General features: G+C 43.8%; 1 protein-coding gene across 2 annotated transcripts in view; it reads left to right on the top strand.

Annotated features, from left to right (window-relative positions):
• The window catches only part of LOC119658567 (multidrug resistance-associated protein 4-like), a 95,161-nt gene that overhangs the window by 26,117 nt on the left and 47,155 nt on the right, over positions 1-21,889 (top strand). Inside the window, exon 2 of one of the 2 annotated variants that reach the window (XM_038066011.1) lies at positions 7,307-7,453. The exons of the other annotated variant lie outside the window; for it this stretch is intronic. The gene's annotated coding sequence lies outside the window, so the exon portion shown is untranslated. The remainder of the gene's footprint in view (positions 1-7,306; positions 7,454-21,889) is intronic. 2 annotated transcript variants of the gene reach the window in all.

Below are 21,889 nucleotides of genomic sequence, written 5' to 3'. Positions count from 1 at the left end.
TGCGGAAATGACAATATGTTTCCTTGTGTGATTTATTACCCTCTACCCATTCAATACCCTCTTATTTTTTTGTTAACTTTTTCCAAGTTCTACTTTAGGTTTCCCCATACTTTTGGGTAACTGGACTACGTAGTCAATGCCCACCACTAATCAATCAAAACTATCAAATTGTTCCACCGAGGGGTGTCAGTTTTTATTGAAGGATCATTCGCTGTTTCTTTTATAGTAAGGTGCGTGGAATTGCTTCCCTTGAGCTGTACACTGCGATCAAATCTTCCCTTTTTCTGGAGACAATTCCAAGTGGACCCGCTTGAAGGGCTTGATAGTGATATTGGTATCATTGGTATCACCTGTTTGTAAGGACCTCTAGCAATTCGGGGTTTTCTGCGACCTTTAACGAGTTGCTCACGATACGGGGAGCGCCTTCACCGAGGTGTCCCAGCGCCTAGGCCTTGAGAAGGTTTCTTTGTGTAGAATAAATTCACGAGTGACTGGTACACGTCCAGATACACTAGGAGATTTCGCAGTAGTCAAAAGCTCTCTGTCGACATCGGTCGGGTGATGTGAGTCTAGTTCTGCGAAGTTGTGAGAAACGTGCGTTAATCCGTTCGTGAGGTGCGGTATTAGGTAAGCTTACGTTAAGCCCCAGGTAACTAAAATATGGGCTTCGTCCCCGAGGGTACATTCGTTTCTGATTATTGCGGTCCACATTCTTGTGCAGTTGTAATTAAGCAAAAAAATTATTAAATTCTGAAGATAGTAGGAAAGGAGAAAGAGTAGGTTGCTTTCTGACGCCCTACAAAAAAAATAAAGGAGGCAGCAAGGGCTGAAATTCCCGACGAGACACAGGCATGTGCACGACCCAATAAAGATGAACTGTCACAAAGTGATGGGGGGAACGGAAACTCTAGTACCGTGGAGTAATCCTATGCCGGAGAGAAGACCTGGGAAAATTGCTGAAATTGGGCAGGTGGATGGGAATCCGAAGTCGACCATCTTTGCTAAGGCCGGAAAGGGAGCTCTTCTTAAGAAATGTGCGGCAGTTATGAAGCACCCGAAAAATATCGGCAAATACGCGGAAAACATGCTGTTGGAATTGGAAAACCAGATTTCCTTCTGCAGGCGGACATGAGCAGCAACAGAAATTGCACGCAAAGCAGAAGCAAATGCCCTTGCCGCTGAGAACATCGTAAGCGCCAAAGGGGCGGCAGATAGTTATGGAATGTGTTGTCGAAAAAGCATAAAGAGGAAAACGCCTCTGAGAAAATTTCAACGAGGCAGACTGCAGGGCTCAAAGAAAAAAGAGAAAGAAGAACAAAAATGGACGACATGCTGCGCCATTAGACGTGCCCTAAGTCAAGACGGATATCAATTGTGGGCCACTAAAAGAAAAGGCGTCGAAACGAGGGAGGACTAGACCGGAGTTCCACTCATTAAATCGAGATCAGCGAGATTCCCTATAAAATGAACCCCGAAGACAGTAAAGCGAAAACACAAGAAAAGTCATCGAATTAGATAGGAACACAGCAAACAAGCGGTCAAGGAGCTGGGATCGAAATCTCTGGTTTCTAGTCTGAGTCTGCGTGCTCTCTAGAAATGCGACATCGCGACTCTCTGGCAGAAACGGCCGAAGTGAAAGAAGTTACCAATGAATGTCTAAAATTAACCTATGCTCGGTTAGGTATCACTTCCGCGAATTTTCAAGGCGAAAGCTCGCTTTAGTAGAACGTTCCTTAGCAATACGCTACAAAACTCCTCCACAGCTGGAAAATCAGGATTGGTTAGATTGTATGAATCGTACGAAAATGGGTAGCCTCTAGTAAGTGTTGCAAATACACACATCCACAATCTGTCGGGGATCTGACAGGGGAGCAAAGTCCTGCAGATGTGGCTGGGTAGAGCACAAAGCTAAGATTTGCAATGAAAAGTGAGTTGCGTTCTTTGCAGGCAGCCACTGGTGATAGCGTTGGACATATTGTGGGATTGGGGCGGTTTCTATTCTTCAGGCCAGAACTGGAAAAGGCTAGGACGCGCCTAGCATGATCTGCATCCTACAAATTAATATTTACCAGAATGCAACCGCACACGGGTTGCTCGCATAATTTCCTGCAGACTTCCGACGTAAACTTGATGTACACATATACACAAGTGCCTGACTCAGTTTCCACTTCGGATTCGTAGATGGTCTGCTCGCGTAGATCCTGAGGAACCCTGATTCAGGTTTATTTGAATGAACCTCATTTTCTAATTGAAGTCAGTGCCTTCCTGAATTCCGGGTCCCTAAATTTCCTTTCCAATTGTCATATTTGGTCTACGAGGACCTTCTAAATATCAGACATGTCCCTACATCTACAAAATACCATGCGTCTAACATACCTATTCCGCTGGTAAACTTTACACTTTCAGGTCTGCTCCGCATTGCTGCACCATACCTCTTGCCTTCTCTTGGAGTGCCATGTCCATTGGTATATGCTGCCATTATGTGACTGGATTCTAAGTATCTAGAGCAGTTCTTCACTGATTTATTTAGATAAGAGTTCCTTCCACCTTTGAAGTACTCGAAAATGAGGAAGATTACTGGTGTCAACTCATGACGAGAAATGAGACTAAATTCGTATCAAAAGAGCAAAGATTGGAATATTTCCCCAATGGAAAACCTTTGAAAAGGCAACTTGATTTCATTTACAATAAAGAAAAATAAACCAAGAAACTAAAAATTACAAGAGATCGATGCACCCTTCTGTTGGCCCAGCCTATTCAGGAAGGATCCACAAAGTAAACATGTCTCTTGCCCGTCAAAGTGCCTGACAATTATCTCACCAAACATCAAATGAACAATTTGCCCAGGTGTGAAAGTAATCGAAAAGTAAGGAGTCATCGCCTTCAGAAAACCATGTTTACTTACTTCTTCATCGCTGAGCAAATAGACAAACCCTTCACCCGAAAAGCAACATACAATACTCAACAATTTGCTTACAATAAACAGATACGTGTAAAAGATTGTTTACGAACGTGTCCAATTTTCTTGAATCACCAAAGCAACTCCTAGAAGACGTGGTCGCTCTCCTTTAATCAACGATGGTGCCTGTGCCTGTGCCTGTGCCACTTCTTTGAATTATTTATTTGTTCGGCGGCAGTGATAAATCTGATACAACGGACAAGAAAGTAAAATGGTAAAATGCCCCCCGAACAAAACAACAAAAATATTGTGGAAAGTGTGGTGTGCATGTTATTGATAATGTTTACATGCGCCAACTGCATTGTTATTATCACAATGATGAATTGCATAAGATTGCATTCTGGCCCAGCTTTGTGGGCGTCTCATGTGCTCTCTGGCCGTGTTCGGCTCGGAAGAGATATGTGGTGCCGATTTTCTGAAAAGATCTTGAGGATATTCGTATGGTTGCCCGTTAATTGCTGAAATTGTGATTGTTAACGAAACTTGTACTGGTTGCAGTTATAATCAAAGGTTATACAATGGCAAAATTTACTACCGGCACCAGGTGTTTCATATGTTCAAAGTGGTCCATAGGATCGGAGAAAAGCAGCGTAACAGTGATTTCAGCTTTCCATCAGCAATTTTGAAAATATCTGCTTCAAATGGATTTTATAATAAGACTTCTTGGAACTTTGTTGCCTCCCCTCCATTTCACTTTTTTAGCTAATTCTAACCCCCCCCGTCTCCCGGCGCATTGCTTGAATTTGTATGGAGGAAGAAAAGCTTTGCACATGTTCGACATTCCTCAATTATTGCGCGTGAAAAATTTCGCGCATTTACTCTGGTATTAGTGTCGCATATGTGATACATGTAATGGCGAAGCAGACATAAGAAAGGGAAGGGAGGATCTGAGCTTCAAAATGGTATATAAGTTGGGGAGTCTGGGTGTGGGGAAAAACTTTAAAATCTAGACGTCATAGACACACAGCCCAGTTAGCTACCTCGTACTTAATCATCGCATACATAATAACATTCCGTGCCGACTAGAAACTCGATTTCTCCTCCTGTATGTGGTCTTCTAGTTTCAGGCTTACCTATTCCGGTGTGTCTGAAAGGCATACTAGGAATCCACTTGAAGTTTGAAACTATCAGTCCTACGAAACCTTACATACAAAGTACGCTCTTGGAGTCGACAAAAGCAAGGTTAATTAGCCTCAGGAGAGTATCTTTGCTTTACCAACTTATGATGCTTTAAGCCCGGTCAAATGCAATGTCAAACTCATCAACGACCAGAAAAGTGGTATCAAGTAATGCTTTCTAATATCACAGCAAACAAGTGTACTTTGTTGACGACTAATCTTTAATCAGCAGCCAGAATTCAACTGGGCAACCCGCATATCACCGCGTCTATTTTCTCGGATAATTTTTACCTGTTGGCGAGCAGTGGTGCTGCCCCATAAGAGAATTTCCGTACCGTAGGAACATAAGGTAGATTGCATTTGGACTATGTGGTTCAAAGGAGCTTCCAAGTGTTGAGTCGTCCCCATTAGCCCTATTAGGTAGAGGCTTTTCATTCAACTACGCCTGGAGTTCATTTTCAAGTTTTTGTGTGTTATATTTCCAAAGTTAGCTGGATTTTTGACTTTCTCCTTCTAAAAATTCTTTCTTTTTCTTCGCAAAGGGTCCTCTATGAGTCCTTCATAGCTTTATCCAATTTAACAGAGATCTTCGATGGCTCTACAGCCCAGATCGAGCGTTGGTCTCCGGGATGCATCACCTTCAATTATTCCAAATACAAAGACAAGATGCTCCAGTTCGAAAATGTTAGAATTGATTTGAAATCTGTGTCCACTGACTCCTCCCAAAATTTCTTTGGCTCCCCTTTTGGTCGACTACCATCGGCTCTGCTTTTCAACACTCTTCCCTCGTCCATTCGTTCAATGTTCAATTTTCGTTCGAAATTATGTTCGTCCATTGCAATGTTTTGCATACTAGTAGCCTCCACCTTTCGAGTTTGGCTCATGCATTTAGTTTTAGATTCATTGACCCTGAGCCCCATTTCACTTGCTGCTGACTCGAACTACTCCAACACTTCCTTCGTACAAAGTATTGATCGGGCAAGAATATCCACATCGTCTGCGTACGCCACCAATTGCGGGGATTGGATACCATTCCCAATTTTTCGTCACTACTGTCCTCAGGATCAGCATGAGGTAGTGTGCCAAAATGTGCCTTCATTGTGGATATTTAAGCCACTTTGACCGTGTTGTCTTTCAACTGTCCTCATTGATTCTAGGAGTCCAGATTTTTGGACTAGAAGTCACTGATGAAGGGAAGGGTTTCCGAAGCATCGGTACTTGCAAAGTCAGTAAATATTGCTAGCGAAAAGGCAAGACTGAATTATTTCAAATAATCTAATCGCCAGAAACACTGCGAGATTATACACAAAACTTCAATATCACTATTCCAGGATCACATCACACTCCTTCTTCACCCAGTCATCAGATTGGGGAATAGCTTGCTTAGGTTATCTGCCTCCAATATGTCCCTAGCCACACTTCGTTTTTTTTCAAAACTCTGCGTTCTTCGGCCAAATCCTTAATACAAAAAATAAATATCCGGCCCGTGTTGAAGACTCACTGGACCGCGGAAACCTCAAAGCATTCTGGTCCCGCATTTGTAACTCCCGCAGTCCCGCCCAGTTATTTTCTCTTTCCATTAAATTCTCTGAATCTTCCTCTAACTCTACGCAACTATCTTGTGATTTACTTTGCCGCTACTTTTCCCTCTCATTCCCCCTCTTCCTCTCTACTAGTGGGTTCAGCCTCTCCTGTATCACCTACCATCCTTCTTCTTACTTCTTTCCTTGTCGAGTACCCCATTTGACGCCAATATCGTCCTGGTTACGACGGCCCTCAAGACCTCTTTTTGCTTAAAACGATTCCGTCTCTTCTGTCTCTCTTTTCCCCACTCTATAAGTTCCAACAAGAACCTCGACGAGAATCACTTTTCCTAGTCTGTGGAAAGAAGCTCTCATTATCCTCACTAACAAAAATAGCGGCTATTGGTGAGAATTGCAGTTCCATTTCCCTCTCCTTCTTCTGTTCCCTGTTTGCTCTATGCCGACGACCTTAAGCTATTTTCTGCTATATCATCACCCATGGATTGTGTCTCCCTGGACACTCCGGAACTCTGCTAATGGCTTAGCGGAAAACGTCAGAAAGTGTCACTCTATGTGCTGCTTGCTCAAATCCTTTTTATACTCTCTTAACGAACATTCCTTATTATATCAGAATTACACTCAAGACCTCGGAGATCTTTTCGACAATAAGCTCGGCTTCGATACCCATTGCCTCGAAGTCACTAATCGAGCTGCCAAGTTGTCGGGCTTTATACTTCACTCCTTCTCTGATTTTGACTCTATCCATCCCTCATTATCTCTCTCAACTTCCTTGTGAGAATTATCGTTGAGTACTGCTCCGTGATCTGGTGACCATCCCGTAACTGTGATTTTCTAGCCCTTGAAAAGGTGCAACCTAACTCCACCAGTACCCTATTTTTTAGGAAAAACTTTCCCCGGATGGGGAGCGTAGAAGCTGCCTCGATTTCTACACATTTTTGAAACTTTGGTCGACTCTGATGGTTCTGCCTCTAATAATATCACCTGCCGTCATGCGCCTTATAATACACACAAATCAACAGATTTTGAACGCGCTCTTCCGGAGCTCGAAATCTATGTGGACTCTCCGATTCCTAGTCTTTATCGAAGTTATAACACCTAACAGCTTGGCCTCTTCTCTTCTTTCAGAAGTCTTAAGCATAGACTAAGGTTCTTGCTTTCTCCTCTTTTTGAGGATAATAAGTGACTGGAGTTTTCCCCTCTTTATTGTTTGTTAATATTAAATAAATAAAGGCTTATTATTCTGGGGTCGCCAAGTGTCGGAGGGCTTTTTTCTTGATGTCATATGCCTTTGGTGACATGCACTCATTAGCACGGGTTGTATAACCCTTTAGGTTTGAGGTCTTCTACTACTGCTGGGCTATCTTGCCTAAGTCTACGTGAGCCGAAAAATAAATTAATAGATTATAACCATCCCTATCTGATAATCTAAAAATTAGGCTCCTCATAAATGTTCCTGTATCGTCTGGTCTACTCGTATTTGTTCTCAGAGTTAATTTTGGTAATGGTATTCTTATTTTACTGACGATAGTAATTGATACAATATTTGAAACACCCCTTCTTCACCCTTCACTTACTTATCTAATTGCTACCTCTTTGAAGCGATTTTACCACCTCTTGGTCAAAATGTACGTAAGTGTTTTTTTGCAATATTTTCTAATGCAAATTATTTTGTCTTATTTTTGCAGGTGTCAACCTAGTACTTCCAGTATTTTCCAGTTTCTAACGCTCTCCTTGGACTGTCATCGGAGTCATATACAAGTCAACTTTTCCACAAATCACCTGCCAATGAGAACAGGTGTCAGCTGGGTACACTAATCGTTGCTTTTGAACAGGTGAGTGAGCCATTTTATAGAAATCTGGGGTGCTTACCTTACTGAGGACCGAATAGAATTTCGAATAGAGATTACTTTTAGGGATTTACACGATTTTGGTTCATTCGAGCGTCTGCTCCCTTAAGGTACCAAGAGTATGTGAGAAACTTCTCCCGCTATGCATGCTAATTCGAGGAATATACGCAGCCTTGCTTGACTCAGAAACAAGGGCATTTCGCTTGCGACATTGTCCATGCGAATATCGAAAATTCGAAAGGAATTATTCATCAATGCCCTCCGGTATTAGTGTGAGGGTACCCTAATGCATCTTTGGTAATTATCTGACACATATGTCGCTTTTAGGTGCTGATACTTGGATGGGTTTACGAGTGCTGTGGTCACAATGGTTGAGCTCATTTTTCGAACTGGCTACCCCGGGTGCAGGCCTTCTTCATCATTGATGTGTTTGTATTCAGTTTTTTAATGCCCCATTGTTGTAGACCTATCATTCACGCAGTGTTAAATGTGATCATAGGGAAACTGAATCACTGTCTTATTGAAAGCTAAGACTATCCCACAGAGGAGCGAGCAAGAGCATAACTTAATATTGAGCTCAAAAAATTCTCCTCCGTAACTTCCGGTATCAATGGCTGCCAGCTTAAAACTCTCACAAGTGAACTGACCATAAATTGTCGGCCTATGGTTTAGGATAATGTTGCTGAGAGTCTGATAGGCATCTAGGAAAAGCCGCAGTCTTGTAAAAGCAATTACTTCTGAGTTATTTCCACGGAAAAAGGGCCTTCAATTCTGATCTCTCCTTTTTATTTAAAATAATATTTTGTTTCGGTGTGCATTCATAGATACTTTAAAAAAAAAATTAACAAAATGCAAGGTCAGGCTCAGAATCGGGGCTGGCTGATGAGATTGGCAACTGATTGGCTTGCAGCAAGAGGGCATCATCCAGTATGATCGGCTGAGGATGGGAAAGGAATCTCAAAGGCTGTTCCCGCCATCTTTTCAGGCTTGGTTGTTGGACAATCACTAGCATTACGTTTTGTCATTACAACTTTCATGGCATGAACATACCTTCATTATGGGAAATTGTTCAAGTCTACCTATGATCCTATTCACGTTTCATATACATCGGTCTGAAGTCATATACTAACGTATCATTGTTTTAGTGCACTGGGCTGCAGCCGAATTTGAAAAAGAAGAAACAATGCTACTCAACTTTGGGAAGGCACGATTGCGTCTGAGGAACCATAGAATCGGAAACTAGGAGCCACGTTCGAGGCAGTGGAATCCATGATGGATTATGTCCTCGACCGCATTGTTCTTCAGCCCTCAATTAGACGCAATCTAAGGGATTACTATCCAATCAAAACTGAAAGTAACAAAAGGGAGTTCCCTCTAGAGACCATAGATGTGGGGCGAGGGGAAGATCCTCAAGTAATGAGAATCCATTTCGACTCGACTTAGTTCATAACCTAATTATTTATGGAATTTTAGATTCCCGTCAATCCATCGCAAATTGCTTGATGATTTCAATTTCAAATGCAGTTTATTACACTCTTCTCATTTCCACCATTACTGGTTTTTCCCAAATAGGCTTCCTAAAAGTATTGTCTATAATCGATGCTTATACCACATTTGATTCGGGCACACGAGGGACATGCTAGGTAGGGTAGGTATCAGCGGCCGCTTCGATGAGCCCAATTAGCGCTGCGGTGCGCCGCTTTGATGCCACAAACTCGTGACTGCTGTTATGACAGCAGGGAGGCAAAGACCAACCGGCTCAGATCTTCAGAGCCAGCCCATAGCATTCTCGAAGGAAATCAGCTAAAAATCTCTCTGAGGTCCACAAAGAATGACTTACCCAGTGTCCTCGTAGAGGGAGTTCTGAGGGAATTACTTCCGCTTTGAATACACTGGCGAAACCTGAGAGAACATACGACTCGGATGTACTGTGTGTATTCGATAAAACCCCGCCCCGACTCCGCAGACTATCTTTGATCGATCGGTGAAGAATATTGTCTCCTAACCTTCCAACACGCCGCCGTTCTTTCACTTTACCCTGGTTGGAAAGTCCACAACAAACTTTCTCGTGAAGTCTAGCTTGTTTGTGGCATGGTCCGCCGGGAATGCCCAGATTTCCCGAAGTACTTCCTCTAGGATGTTGCTGTGGCCGTAGGATTTCGCTGCCCAGCATCCGGACTCGCGTAGTCTGGCAGCACTGCGCCCTACAACGTATTTAATGTGGAGGTCTAGGGGGAGGATATGCAGGAGTACATTGAAAGCATCTACCGGGTAGGATTGCAGAACCCTAGTAGTACCTACACACGCGATTCTTTGAATCCTATTAAGCTTCGTTCTATTGTACTTTTTACTCAAACCCATCATGCAATCGAACCGTATGGTAGGATTGGACGCAACACAGCAGCGAACATCCAGAGAACCATCCTCGACCGGAGACCCCATTTCTTTGCCAAGGTTCTCTGGCAGGCACAGAAGGCTACACCGGTGTTCATACCACTTAGTTCTATGTTAAATCTCCAATTTAGTTTTGGATCCAGGATTACACTCAGATACTTAATATCGGAGGAAAAAACCAATCTTTGTTCATTCACCCGTGTTTGGTACCCTTGTCTTGGTGGTAAATAGTATCGGTTCCGGTTTGATTGGGTTTATCTCGTGTTCGCATCTTGCGGGACGCAGGCACACCTTTCGCAACGCTCCTTCCATGATGTCGTTTATAGTGGACGAAAACATCCCTGACCAGGCCGTCGATATACGCCACTACCTTCCCCCCGCTGCTGTCCAGTATTCGTAAAATTTCATCCATCACTATTAACCGGAGCGCCGGGGAGATGGCTCGTTCTCAATTCTGGTCAAGTGTTAGATACGACTGGATTATTCTGGCACTTAGCATGGTTATAATCCAATGCATAAGATACCCCTCCAATCCAATTCAATCCTGGTCAAGGTTTCCTTGATGGCGTTGGTACTTACGTTGTTGAATGCTGCCTTTAAATCCAAAAGGGCTGCTAGGGTATACTGCTTTTACTGCAGTGACCGCTTAATCGTGCCAATTACCTCTTGGAGAACGGGTAGAGGTGGCATGCTGGGACTTAGAGAAAGGCGTTCTCTCCATAATCGCCCTTAAGGGAATGTCTAGGTCGCGCTCTAGGGTCTTCAACAAGAAAGAGGTGAGGTTGATTGGTCAAAAGCCCTTCGCGGACTCATGCCCGCGCCTGCCCGTTTTCGGTATGAAAACCAGTCGTGTACGTCACCAAGACTGTAAATCTCAACAAGTCACAGTACAACCCTTTCCTGCTGCTTCTGTTGCATGACTAGCATTGTGCCATCTGGACCCGGAGATTTATGTGCAGAGAAGCTGCTTATATCCCAGCTGATCTTATCCTCGGTAATTACCGATTTGATAGTCTTGCACGCTTTCCACGCAAGGCTCTGATTCACAGTGCTCCTCCAATATTTATGCCTGTAGCAGATGATGAAGATTTTCCTGGTCAGTTTCTTGAGGCTAGAGAGATCTTCATTCCGCCTCGATGGCAGTGTTTTCTTTCTGTGTTTAGCGGGGCACAATTTTCAAGGCGGTATTCAATGACTCCAGCTCATCTGTCGTGCCAAACTGCCAATTTGAGCACCAGAGAGTTTGTTCTAAATTACTTCTTGCTTCTACAGTCGATCCTCCTGGGGTCTCTGAAGCGTTCGAAGACCTTTGCGGCGAGATATAGACTGAAATCCAATTGTAATCTCAGAAGGATCTCTGGTCAGACACTCTCCAGTTCTCCACCCTAAGAATCCCATTGTTGGTTAGTAGGGTGATATCAAGGACCTCCTCCCAACCATCACAGTTCTCCAAGCTGGAAAAATGGAAGGTTGGTGTCCTGCCCCTCTTGCACACCGATAAGTTTGTAGCAATAATAAAATCAAAGAATGACTCGCCTCTCTCATTGATTTCCGAGCTGCCCCACAGCGTTTGCATTGGCGTTTCAGCTTGTCAACAGGTTGGCCTCCTTTGTTGCTATGGTGCTCGTCAAATGTTGCAGTTCTTCTGGCGGAGCCGATCGGTCGTAAGCCATATAACCTGAGGAAATATACATATTCTTTGCCCCCTGCACACTTTCACCTTTGCGTTCCTGACTCCGAACTGCACTTTATAGTCGACCGTTTTTCAGTGCCTCCAGGCACTCTCCCTTTATATGGAGCAGCAAAGGTTAGCTGTTTGTCTGGGGTTCCTCCTCCTTGATAACAGCCCAGTCGTGAACCGAGAAAGTCCCCGGTGAGTTGGTCCCCGCAAGCTATAACATGGAACCCACGGACCAACTGAGAGGAATCAAAACAGGGGCTGGATCTCGTGTATTTGCCTTTGGTGCAAGATGCGCAATGACCATCTCCGACAGCTTGGCCTCAACGAGTCTGTTGCTTGACATAAGAATTTGCTTGGTGTGAAACCATGGGTATTACAACTGACAGCCCTAAAACACTTAATGGACTACCTTCTTCCCAATTTATACTTTGTTTGAAGGATTGATGGGTGGCCCACTTCTTGCTACTTACTCCTCATAAAAGGCATAATATTCTTTCAAATATTTAGGCCAGTTTTCGGCCTGGTATCTTATCAGATGTTATAGAGGTCAGTCAGCAGCTTTCACTGAATGGCTTTGTCTTACCTTGCACCGGTTGTTTGTGACAACTAGGGAGATTACAGATTCAGATACAACCAAGGTTCGACTTGAAGGAAAACATTAAGAGCCTAGAAGTATTTTTTCTGGATATCCTTGCTAAGATCGAAACTCTCTCTATATTCTAAGCTGTAGTCAGTCTTGTTGCTCTCTCTTGTCTGCTCTCCGAAACATAAGCCACCTTGTTGCCTGGGAAATCTTACTAAAGATTTCAAATGATAAAAGTTTTGACGGCTTTTACAAAAAAAAATCACAAAGTTCCATCCAGGATATAATTTTCGTAAGTCCTGCGTTCATGATCATAAAATAGAATAGAAAAGCATTGAAAATGTTAAACGCATGGTATGCAGCGTATCCAATCACGTAAGATGCTAATGTTCACAAATCTCCATTCATCAGCGCAGTTGAATTGGAAATAGCTTAATTATAGAAGCGAATATCCAAACAATAAACAATGCTTAACTGCAATCAAGACTTGCATTGCACAACTATAAAACCGAATTCATTTTTGCTCATTTGCTTTCCAGCCGCCATCGAGCCCCGTGCAGCACAGCATACAATGTTGATAGAATTGTTATTTCTGCATTTTTAATAATAACGGCCGAGATTAAAGCGAAAACGAGCCGTACTCGTTTCGAATAATTTTGAATATCGATGTGCATACCCAATGATGCGACCATCTTCGGTACTGCAATATTATCAACCCTTCATCTTTGGCACCTCCTCCGCAAATTGTCGCTTTTATAATGCAGAACGCATCAAAACGCATCGCATTCGTATTAAGATTCCTGCGGTGTTGAGTGCATGCAAAACTATATGGACGCGTGCTCGTGGGGCCCAGTAACAATAAATGGATACGAATTTATTACTCTTGATCAGATACTTGCCGTGACCGTAGAAGTATGGAAGTTTGCGGTACGCCAAAGTCATGGGAAGCCTATCTCATAGTCGTACTGAGTATGGGGAAGAAATGAGTGGTATCGGTATGTTGATCTGACTGCATTCATTGTATATTACCGACCCTGTGGGGGCGACATATTGTGAAAACCTCAGATCTTTTATGGTGATTGAAGATGCGGCTCCTGGAATGATAATTTATCTTTATTTAACGGAAAAGCGATGGTGTTGTGATGTTGAAGGGACAGGGACCCTTCAAGATGGGTGGTTTAATGAATGAAGTTGTATGCTACTTTCCCAAACCTTGAATTGATTTTCAACTGAAGTTTCCTAGAGACCCGTTTGTTACATTCAAAGTATCTCTCCTAATTGTGATTCAGATCATTGATGTCAGCCTGCCAATCGGTCATCTGCGGACCCCTGCTGGATTTTCATTTTTCTGGTCGTCCATTGAGGTGGAAAATCTTAGAAAAGCACGTCCGTTCCGGCTCCGCCGCACCAATGCCGAAGGTAGAGAGGATGCGTGTGGTATTCGCACCCACTAAAAACCACCCTCGGTCTCTGCAGCCCGGCGGGACCACTATTTAGGTATTACTTCGGTGGGTAGGTTTGCCCTTAGGCACTCGTCCTTCTCCTCCTTTTGGCTTTCCTCCTTTTTTGTTTCTTCAGCAAGTCCTTCTGTATTTTCACGATTGCGGAGGAAACCTTAGATCAGTTCTCCTTCGATCTCAACATACCGGCAGCTAAGTTCTCCAGGTTCACGCTCCTGCCCAACGCTTGGTTTAGGTTCCTGCTGTCCATTGCAAACCTTGGGCAGTGAAACATCATATGCTCTGGATTCTCCGGTAGGCACCGCATCTAGGACAATTCGGAGTGTCATCCAAACGAAAGGGGCGCAGATCCTCACTGTAACCACCTTGCCCCGCCCGCAATTGGGTAATGTGGTAAATGATCTCCCTATGCTTCTGCTCAGGCCACACCCTAATATTGGGAACGGGCCTGTGCGTTCACGGGCCGTTCATAGACTCGTCCAATCTACGTTCCTAGAGTTCATACGGTTCGAATCATGCCACATCCCTACGCTCTGTGTACCCCTCCATACGTCTTGCATGGCACAACACACTTATTTCTTTCGCGAGAATCTCGACAATAGGTGAATGCATTTACGCACACAGTGTTGGTCTCCCGGTTCGGTACGTCGTCGGACTACCAACTAAACACCTTCTCATCGTCAGAGGGCCAGCCTGGAACCGTTTGTCACATTACTTCGGGCTAGTCCCCGAACTCTCCCACCTGGCGGAGCCTTCAAATCAGGGAATTTCTTTCACCAACGGGATAATATTCCACAATAGAGGACCAAATATCGATCCCTGTGGTACCCCGGTTGTGACAATGTGCACTTTGGGGCCCTCATTCGTCTCTTACCAGAGAGACCTCTCTGAGAGGTAATTTTCCACCAGATTCGTTAAATACCCGGGAACGCCTATGTCAGCCAATGCCACTTTAATACTGTTCAAGTTGGCCGAGTCAAATGCGTTTCTGACATCCAGCGCCACCACCGCACAGCAGCCGCCAGAAGTCAGCGCGCCTTTTGCCAAGTCTACTACCATGCTAACTGCGTTCACCGTAGAGCCGGCACCCTGGAAATCAAACTGGTGGTTGTGACGATGGGTAGGAGTCTGTTGTAGATGACTCTCTACATCTCCTTCCCTATTGTATCCAATAGGCAGATAGGGCGATACGATGCTGGGTTTCCAGGTGGCTTTTTAGGTTTCGGAGGCAATACTAGCTTTTACTTTTTCCACTGGACTGGGAACATTGCTTTTTTCAGGCACACCTCTAAGGTGTTGGCAGAAAAGTCGGGCCTAGACTTCACTGCCACGGCTCGGTTCCAAACCTAAGGCTTTGTTGTCACCGATCCTACCATATATTTTCGGAAGCTCCTGCACTGGAGATATTATACCCTCATTTAGCTGGTCGACCATTCGCCTTCTCCTATTTTCGTGATGAGGGAAGAGAGTAGCAATACTGTGTTTCAGGATGTGCGAACATTTCACCTGGAATGACCGCAGCAGTCTTTTCATTACCACCCTGTACGCCTCACCCCAAGGGTTATATCGGCATGGTTAGCTGTTTGAAGCAGTTTTTTTTGTCCCTCTGAATGACTTCTTTTAGGCCTCACCACCGTCGTCACGGGCTTTCTCCTAAACCTCTGGTTAAGCTTGCTTACCCGGAAACATGCGGCTGGGTTGCCTACTGGAAAGCAATTGACTTCTGGGTATAACAGCATCACATGCTTCCGGCACCCATCGAGTGGCTTTTTCTCTAGCCGTGCCCTTCAAGGATATGTCGGGTTTGAGCGCCGCGGAAAGCGTATCTCCCTCAAAAGCTTTCGCCGTCCAGCTGAGCAATCACCCTCCATTCTGCGAGAACTTCTTTCCAGCTCGATTCGTCCTTGATTTTCATGCAGATTGCCTTGCGATCGCTCACGTATGTCAGGTCCTCCAAAATCCAAGCGCCTACCTACCTACGTCTAGCTCCACGAATGCTTCGAGGAGAACACGTGCCCTCACATTCGTTGTCCGGGTGCCCCAATCAGCAGCCCACGCATTAAAATCGTTCGTTGATTTGTATCAACCTCATCTGTGATTTGTGTTAAGGGCTCTTCTGTATTCTGGGCACCTGCTGCTGCCTGCAATGTGCAGGTGATCCACACTCTCCTTTGCATTGCTTCGTCCTGTCATTTGGACTAGTGCATGCCTTCGCAATCTGACTGACGCCAAGGCATCTAAAACATCGATTCAGTGCCACCTGCTCCCTAAACTAACACATAATCCAGCCTATTCTTATTCTCCCGGCTGCTAACAGTTGCAGAGCGGTCTCTACTGGTAGGCTGATGCTGTTTGTTTGTAACTGCTGACTCCTGTATTCCGTCAAGATCGAACCGCTTCTCCAACGCTTCGCGAACCTCCTAATTCGTAGTGACATCAACTACATCTTTGCAGTATATAGCGATCTCCGGCTATATGTCGGCTTCCTGTCCTAACGATTCTCCAATTTGGCTTAATAATTTGTCGGTGATTACATCCTTGGATTTCTTGAGCTCCAACATACGCTCTCCTTTGTGGGACCCTCGAATGCGGCTGACATTATTTCTCAAGTTGATGAGATCAGGGCATGCCTTCACTCTCCTAACAATGTCAGCATATGCCGCTCACCTCTTTTGGAAATGATAATCACCTCCGGTCTTATCTTCCTCCGATCATTTCTATTTCGGGATGCCATTGTTTCTACGCTTCCGCATCAGCCTTTAGAAATGAGGTCCCTTCTCCCGACGTCGTGGCTGAAACAGCCGTAATCCTCATTCCGTTTACTAGGCTTTTAACTACCGAATAGGGCCGTAGTTCCATAGATTTCCTCACAATCTTTAAACACCATCTACATAAACCCACATCTCTGGGAAACCTATTTTCGAATGTGGAGTTGATTGGGTAAACGCCCGGAATTATTTTGGGAGTAAAGTCTAATCAAATATCTACCAACTTTGTCGTAATCAGTAGCCTCGGATCGGTTGGAAAGGTAAGAGGCAAGCCAAGAAACAAATGGTGTGGGAACGCTTAGAAACGAGAATTCTAACAGAAACAGCAAAGTCAATGTAGATAGTATGCACTTCCTTCCGTGAATTTAGACATTTAGCAACAAAGTTGGTAAACTCGAGCAGTTTGGAGGCAGTGAACCTATGCTTAACAAAGCCGTGTTGCTCTTTCACTATGTGAAGGCTAGTTCCTGATGTATCTTTCCAAGATTTTGGGACCGGAGGAAAGGAGCGAAATGGGACAGTAATTCTTGGCAAGAGCACGATCGAATGGAGATGATGAGGTCCTCTTTCTACAAGCCAGAAAAATGATTCGCTTCGAGGCTTTTGTTAAAAATAAGGAAAGGGGGATGCATGACCAGTGTGAAGCAAAAAGAGGTTTGGAAAACCATCGTAAAGAGGGCCAACATTATTACCAAGTTTGCCAATGAGGTACTCGACAAGAAAAGGAGTAAGGAAGGGAGTGGTAGGCTGTGCAGAACAAGCTACATCCTCTAGCGTGAGGGAGGAGGAGGGACGAGAGAGAACATAGACTCAGGAAAAGTGTTGGCAGAGTATATCACAAGCTATAATAGTTGGGGGCAGTTTGCTGACCAGACAGAGAATTTAATGGACGGGGGATAGCTGGGCTGGACAGCGGAAGTTGCGAATGTGGCATCAGAAAGGTTTCAGGTTTCCGCGCTTCAGTGAGTCTTCAATACTAGTCAAATATTCCTTTAGACGTATTAAGGATTTGACCGAGGAAAGCAGAGTTTTGAAGGAACTAAATCAGCACAGGTTTTAGAGAACAGGAACTTCTTCCTCGCAGTGTGTTTGTAACGAATTTTTTTGTGAATTTCAGTGGTGAACCAGAAAGGGTAGGAACACAAGTACTTAAGAGAAGAGGAGACATAGCAGGGAAGAAGATCAAATAAAGTGGTAAAGAAGGTGTTGAGTGCCCAGTTGATTATCGTCAGGGCGGAGTTAAGATCTTCGAGGTTCACCTTACAAAAGTTAAAGTTGCGCGCGACAGGGGAGTGAAGTCGTGATATCTGAACATCAAACTCGAGAGCGGGATGATGGGTGTCAGGGGCAACGTAAGAGGGGGCATGAAGGTATTGGCAAAGGCAACTCACAGGAAGGTTAGAGAGGACAAGGTCAAGAGTGTGATTTAAGTGGTTTATATAGTCCAAATTTAGCCCCTGATGACTACTACCTATTTTCAAAGTTGAAAGAGTATCTGTACGGAAGGTATTTGAATTAAAGAGAGGTGAAAGATGAGGTTCAAGGAAGTGAGCGTACAAAAACTGTCACAGTCGGGCCAAAAACCTATCGATTAAAAGTAGATGAATGTTCATTTTTTAAAATTTCTTTGAGATTAGCTATATCTGCTAGAGTCAAGTAAATTGCACCCAACCACTAAATGCACCACAAAATAATGAAGAAACGGGTGGATTCAATCTTCGACGCTTTGAGTAAGAGAAAAGAATGAAGAAAAAACAGAGCAGGTGCAATATGAGCTGATTCCCTCCGTATTCCGTAGGGGACAGACACTCATTAGAAACTTGGGTACGTATGCCACATATCCGCAAAGGTCCCTAATTCAGAGACGATGCGTCTTAAGACGAATAGCAGAAACGACCAGCTCTCGATGTATATTAAGTGGGGAGAAGATAGTGAACTACTCTATAAGGTGCTATGGGAATACAACCTAGAAATTTGCTTTATGGGGAAAAGGCATATCATATCAAGTTTAGAAAATGAAACAAGATGGAAAATGGAACAAAGTTAGAAAATTGATCACATCAAACTTGGGAAAGTCTCTCATTTTTATCCGATGCTAAAAACGAAGTTGGGAGCCGGAAAAGTTATTTACCACGGGCTTACCTCGTTGGAACCAAATGAACCCCACATTGGGCGCCGTTTGTAATAAGTGTAGAAATGGGTATGGCCAAGGGCACAGGTTTTACAAAAGATATTTGTACAGATTCAAGCTGACCGTTGGAAATGGATTTTCGAAGTTTCTTGAGGACTTTGATTTTCATGGGGGATATGTGAGTTTTTTTTATTCACCCGCTAGACCTGCTGTTTTCTCATTCGAGCCCCTAATCTCTATCTTTTGTTAATTTAGGGTTTTTTTGGGTAGGAGGAGTTAGATTTTGATACTATGCCCAATTTTTAGTTTACTGAATAGAGTCAATCACATGTCACATATTAAACGCTGCTTATTTTGTTTTGGAATGGCTTCCTTACCGCTTGAAAGAGGAGCTCCTTTAGGCCTTACCCTCATTTCTTGTTTTTAGCGATCTCTCTCTCTCTCTCTCTCTCTGGAAAACTACAAAATTTCAAATGGAAATCCTACGTCTATGGGTCCCCTAATTCCGATCATTGTGCAGGTTGCATTCCCCAGAACCATGCAAAATGCAATGTAAATAATAACAATTGACTTGGTTAATCTGGAAACTTAATCTCAATCCGCGTTCCTGAGCAAAACGATTGACTGAACGTTGGAGTGATCAAATGATAATATTGAAATCGACAAGTCTAAAGCTATTTTCGTTATGTGCATACAACCATGCATGTAGGAGCCTGTGGAAGTGACTGTCTGGCGGCACAGTTTGGCGTGGATTGATGGTAATAATGCAGTAAAAGACTGTAATCAATCAACCCCAATATTAATGGACCATGGAGTTGTGAACAAGGGAACAATAGCGCACGACTGATCGGCTTGATCGATTTGCTGAATTGTGCTGGACATGCATTGGAGTCCCGTAGACCGTGCACTTCCAGCTATGAAGTTCATTGTAAATGCAATTGAACACAATATTCACAAGCTGTACTCCGGATAATTAACAAAGATGACATGGGTAATAAAGTTGTTGGTAATTGTTGATAGCGGAGTGGTTGATAATTGCGAGAATTGGATCAGTTCAGTTTGCCTTGACTGCAACTGATCCGTGTGCTGGGCGAAGTAAGGCTTCCAGTAAGTGGAATAATAAAATGCAATGCGCGTTCAAGTATGCATATATTGATCAATTATGTGGTATTGGGTATTAAAACGAAGAGCTGAAAATTTAACGTGGAAAGAATAACGAAACTGAATAACTCATTGAAGAGGCACACGTTCTACCCTTCCTTTCTTCAATTCAGCTTTGGGTAGAAATAAATACCAGTCATCGTCATATTGGTCAAAGATCAGCCTTTGACCTAAAACTTGGTTCTGCTATAGAAACTTGTCTCTTTTATTTACTCTTTCTGTTCCGCCCTTGTTCTCTCACAAAACCTTTCTAATGGAGAACGTCATTACAGCAAACAGGCAAACTCCAAAAGGTCTCTATTGACAAAAGTTTGTATTAGTTAGGCCATCGCCCGTTCGACAGAAAAAAACTTCATGAATTGATGTTTCAAGAGAGGAAGCCACACGTTGTAAAGGTAAGCCAGTCAGATGCACCAGATGCCCACAATTGCGAGCTTTCCACATAATAAAAAGGCACATATTCTCCGACAGAAGGCCGAAGAACTGCTGGAATGGCAAACCTAACTAATCACAACTTGCCGCTAAGCTAGACAAACCAGAGAATGGTTGATAGTGCTGATTAGGGAGAAAAAGAGTAGGGCTACCCAGAAACCTTTCTGACAAGGACCCTTCTGTGGGAGGAGCACCTTTATGGTAAGAGACTCAGAAATCGTCATGTGATCTAGCCTCCTACTGAACATTATTCCTGCCTCCAGAGGCCTCTACATGTAGTGCTAATCCCACGAAGGCAAGAGAAGATCTGCTATTTAAGCGAAAACAGGGCTTAGGCTTTATTGATCATCCAACATTGGCTCAGATAAAGCAACAGCCCTGCTGAAATCGTTACTGCCAAATTATAATTTTCGAAACTTTTTGCATCCTCAATTCTTGGAATGGCCCCATCAAGTGTAACACGAAGTGGTAGTATTGGTTCCGGAGAGCGTGTTCTACGGTCGAAGCAATAGCAATGGTCATAGATCTGACTCCAGCATTGGCTGCTGGTAAGAGTTTGGCGGTGGTGACGCTGGAAGTCAGGTATGTCTTTAACCCGAGACCCTGGCTAAACTGGGTGTCCCTGGCTACTTAACTCGGAAAATTGAGAGTTACCTCTAAAAGAAACTTCTTTGATACGAGATGGATGACGAGCCGATAGAATATGTTGCAATAACGGATGTTTCCCAAGACCCCGTATTGGGGCCTTTGCTGTGGAACATAATGTATGACTGAATGCTTGGTTTTCGTGTGCCAATGGAGGCAATATTGATTGGTTTCGCAAACGATCTGGTGGTGGTGGTAGTTGTGAAGCAAGGACTTTAAACTTTATGGAAGTCAAGCTTTTCACGCCATCAAAGTATTGTGACAAATGGTTAAATTGGATCTGGCCGATGAAAAGTTGGAGGTGGTTCTTATTATGAATTATAGGAAAATCAAATCCTGTCAAAATTCAGGTTGGTAGTGACGAAGTTGTTTCAAAATCGTTCATTAGATATCTAGGATAATGATCGAAACCATGTTAAGCTTCAAGGAGTACCTGGACTATGCGCGAGAAAAGCCAGCAAAGGCTGGTTCATCTCTGCCTATACTGGAGGGTCAAAATCTAGTCGCCGGCTGCTTATCGCAGGTTGTCAAATCCATCCTGGTATACGCGGCTCCTATCTGGCATGAGCACCAGACAATACGATGAACCAGAGAAGGGTGAGTTCCTCATGCCGGCCAATTGCGCTAAGTGTGTGAAACGCATATAGGACGGTATCCGGTAAGGAAACGCTGACGATACAAGGATCCTTTGTAGTAAGAGATGGGTCGAGCAAAAATACGGAGAATTGAATTACCACCGAACACAGTTCCTTCCGGGACACGGTGGCGTGACTTAATCGTGTTGGTATAATCAAAGCCCTCCCCGCGAAGTAATACTTGACAGTGGTTCCGCGGGGATATGAGCGGAAAAGTGGGAATCTCACACACTGCTGCAATCTGACGTAGCATGGTTTTTTTAAAATCTCCAGCTCCATAAAGAAGAACATTGTTTTGTAAAATATTCCGTGCGTATAGTCTTCCTTTTTTCAGATAGCTACCAATAAGAGCAGCCAAAATAGCCTCTATGCTACTTTCGTGAATCGGATATTTTACGAGCTAATAACCAATTTGATGACATTATTGGTCAACTCAGCTCACTGATATGTCTCGAAGATTGCCAACAGCGGAAAGCATATAGATCATCCCGCCAGCATTTTTCGATAATTTTCAATAGGCATGTTGGTTTT

This window comes from Hermetia illucens, chromosome 6 (assembly GCF_905115235.1).
Source record: "Hermetia illucens chromosome 6, iHerIll2.2.curated.20191125, whole genome shotgun sequence".
Lineage (NCBI taxonomy): Eukaryota > Metazoa > Arthropoda > Insecta > Diptera > Stratiomyidae > Hermetia > Hermetia illucens.
The sequence above is the reverse complement of the archived record's forward strand: the minus strand, read 5'-3'. Positions and strand labels throughout refer to the sequence as shown.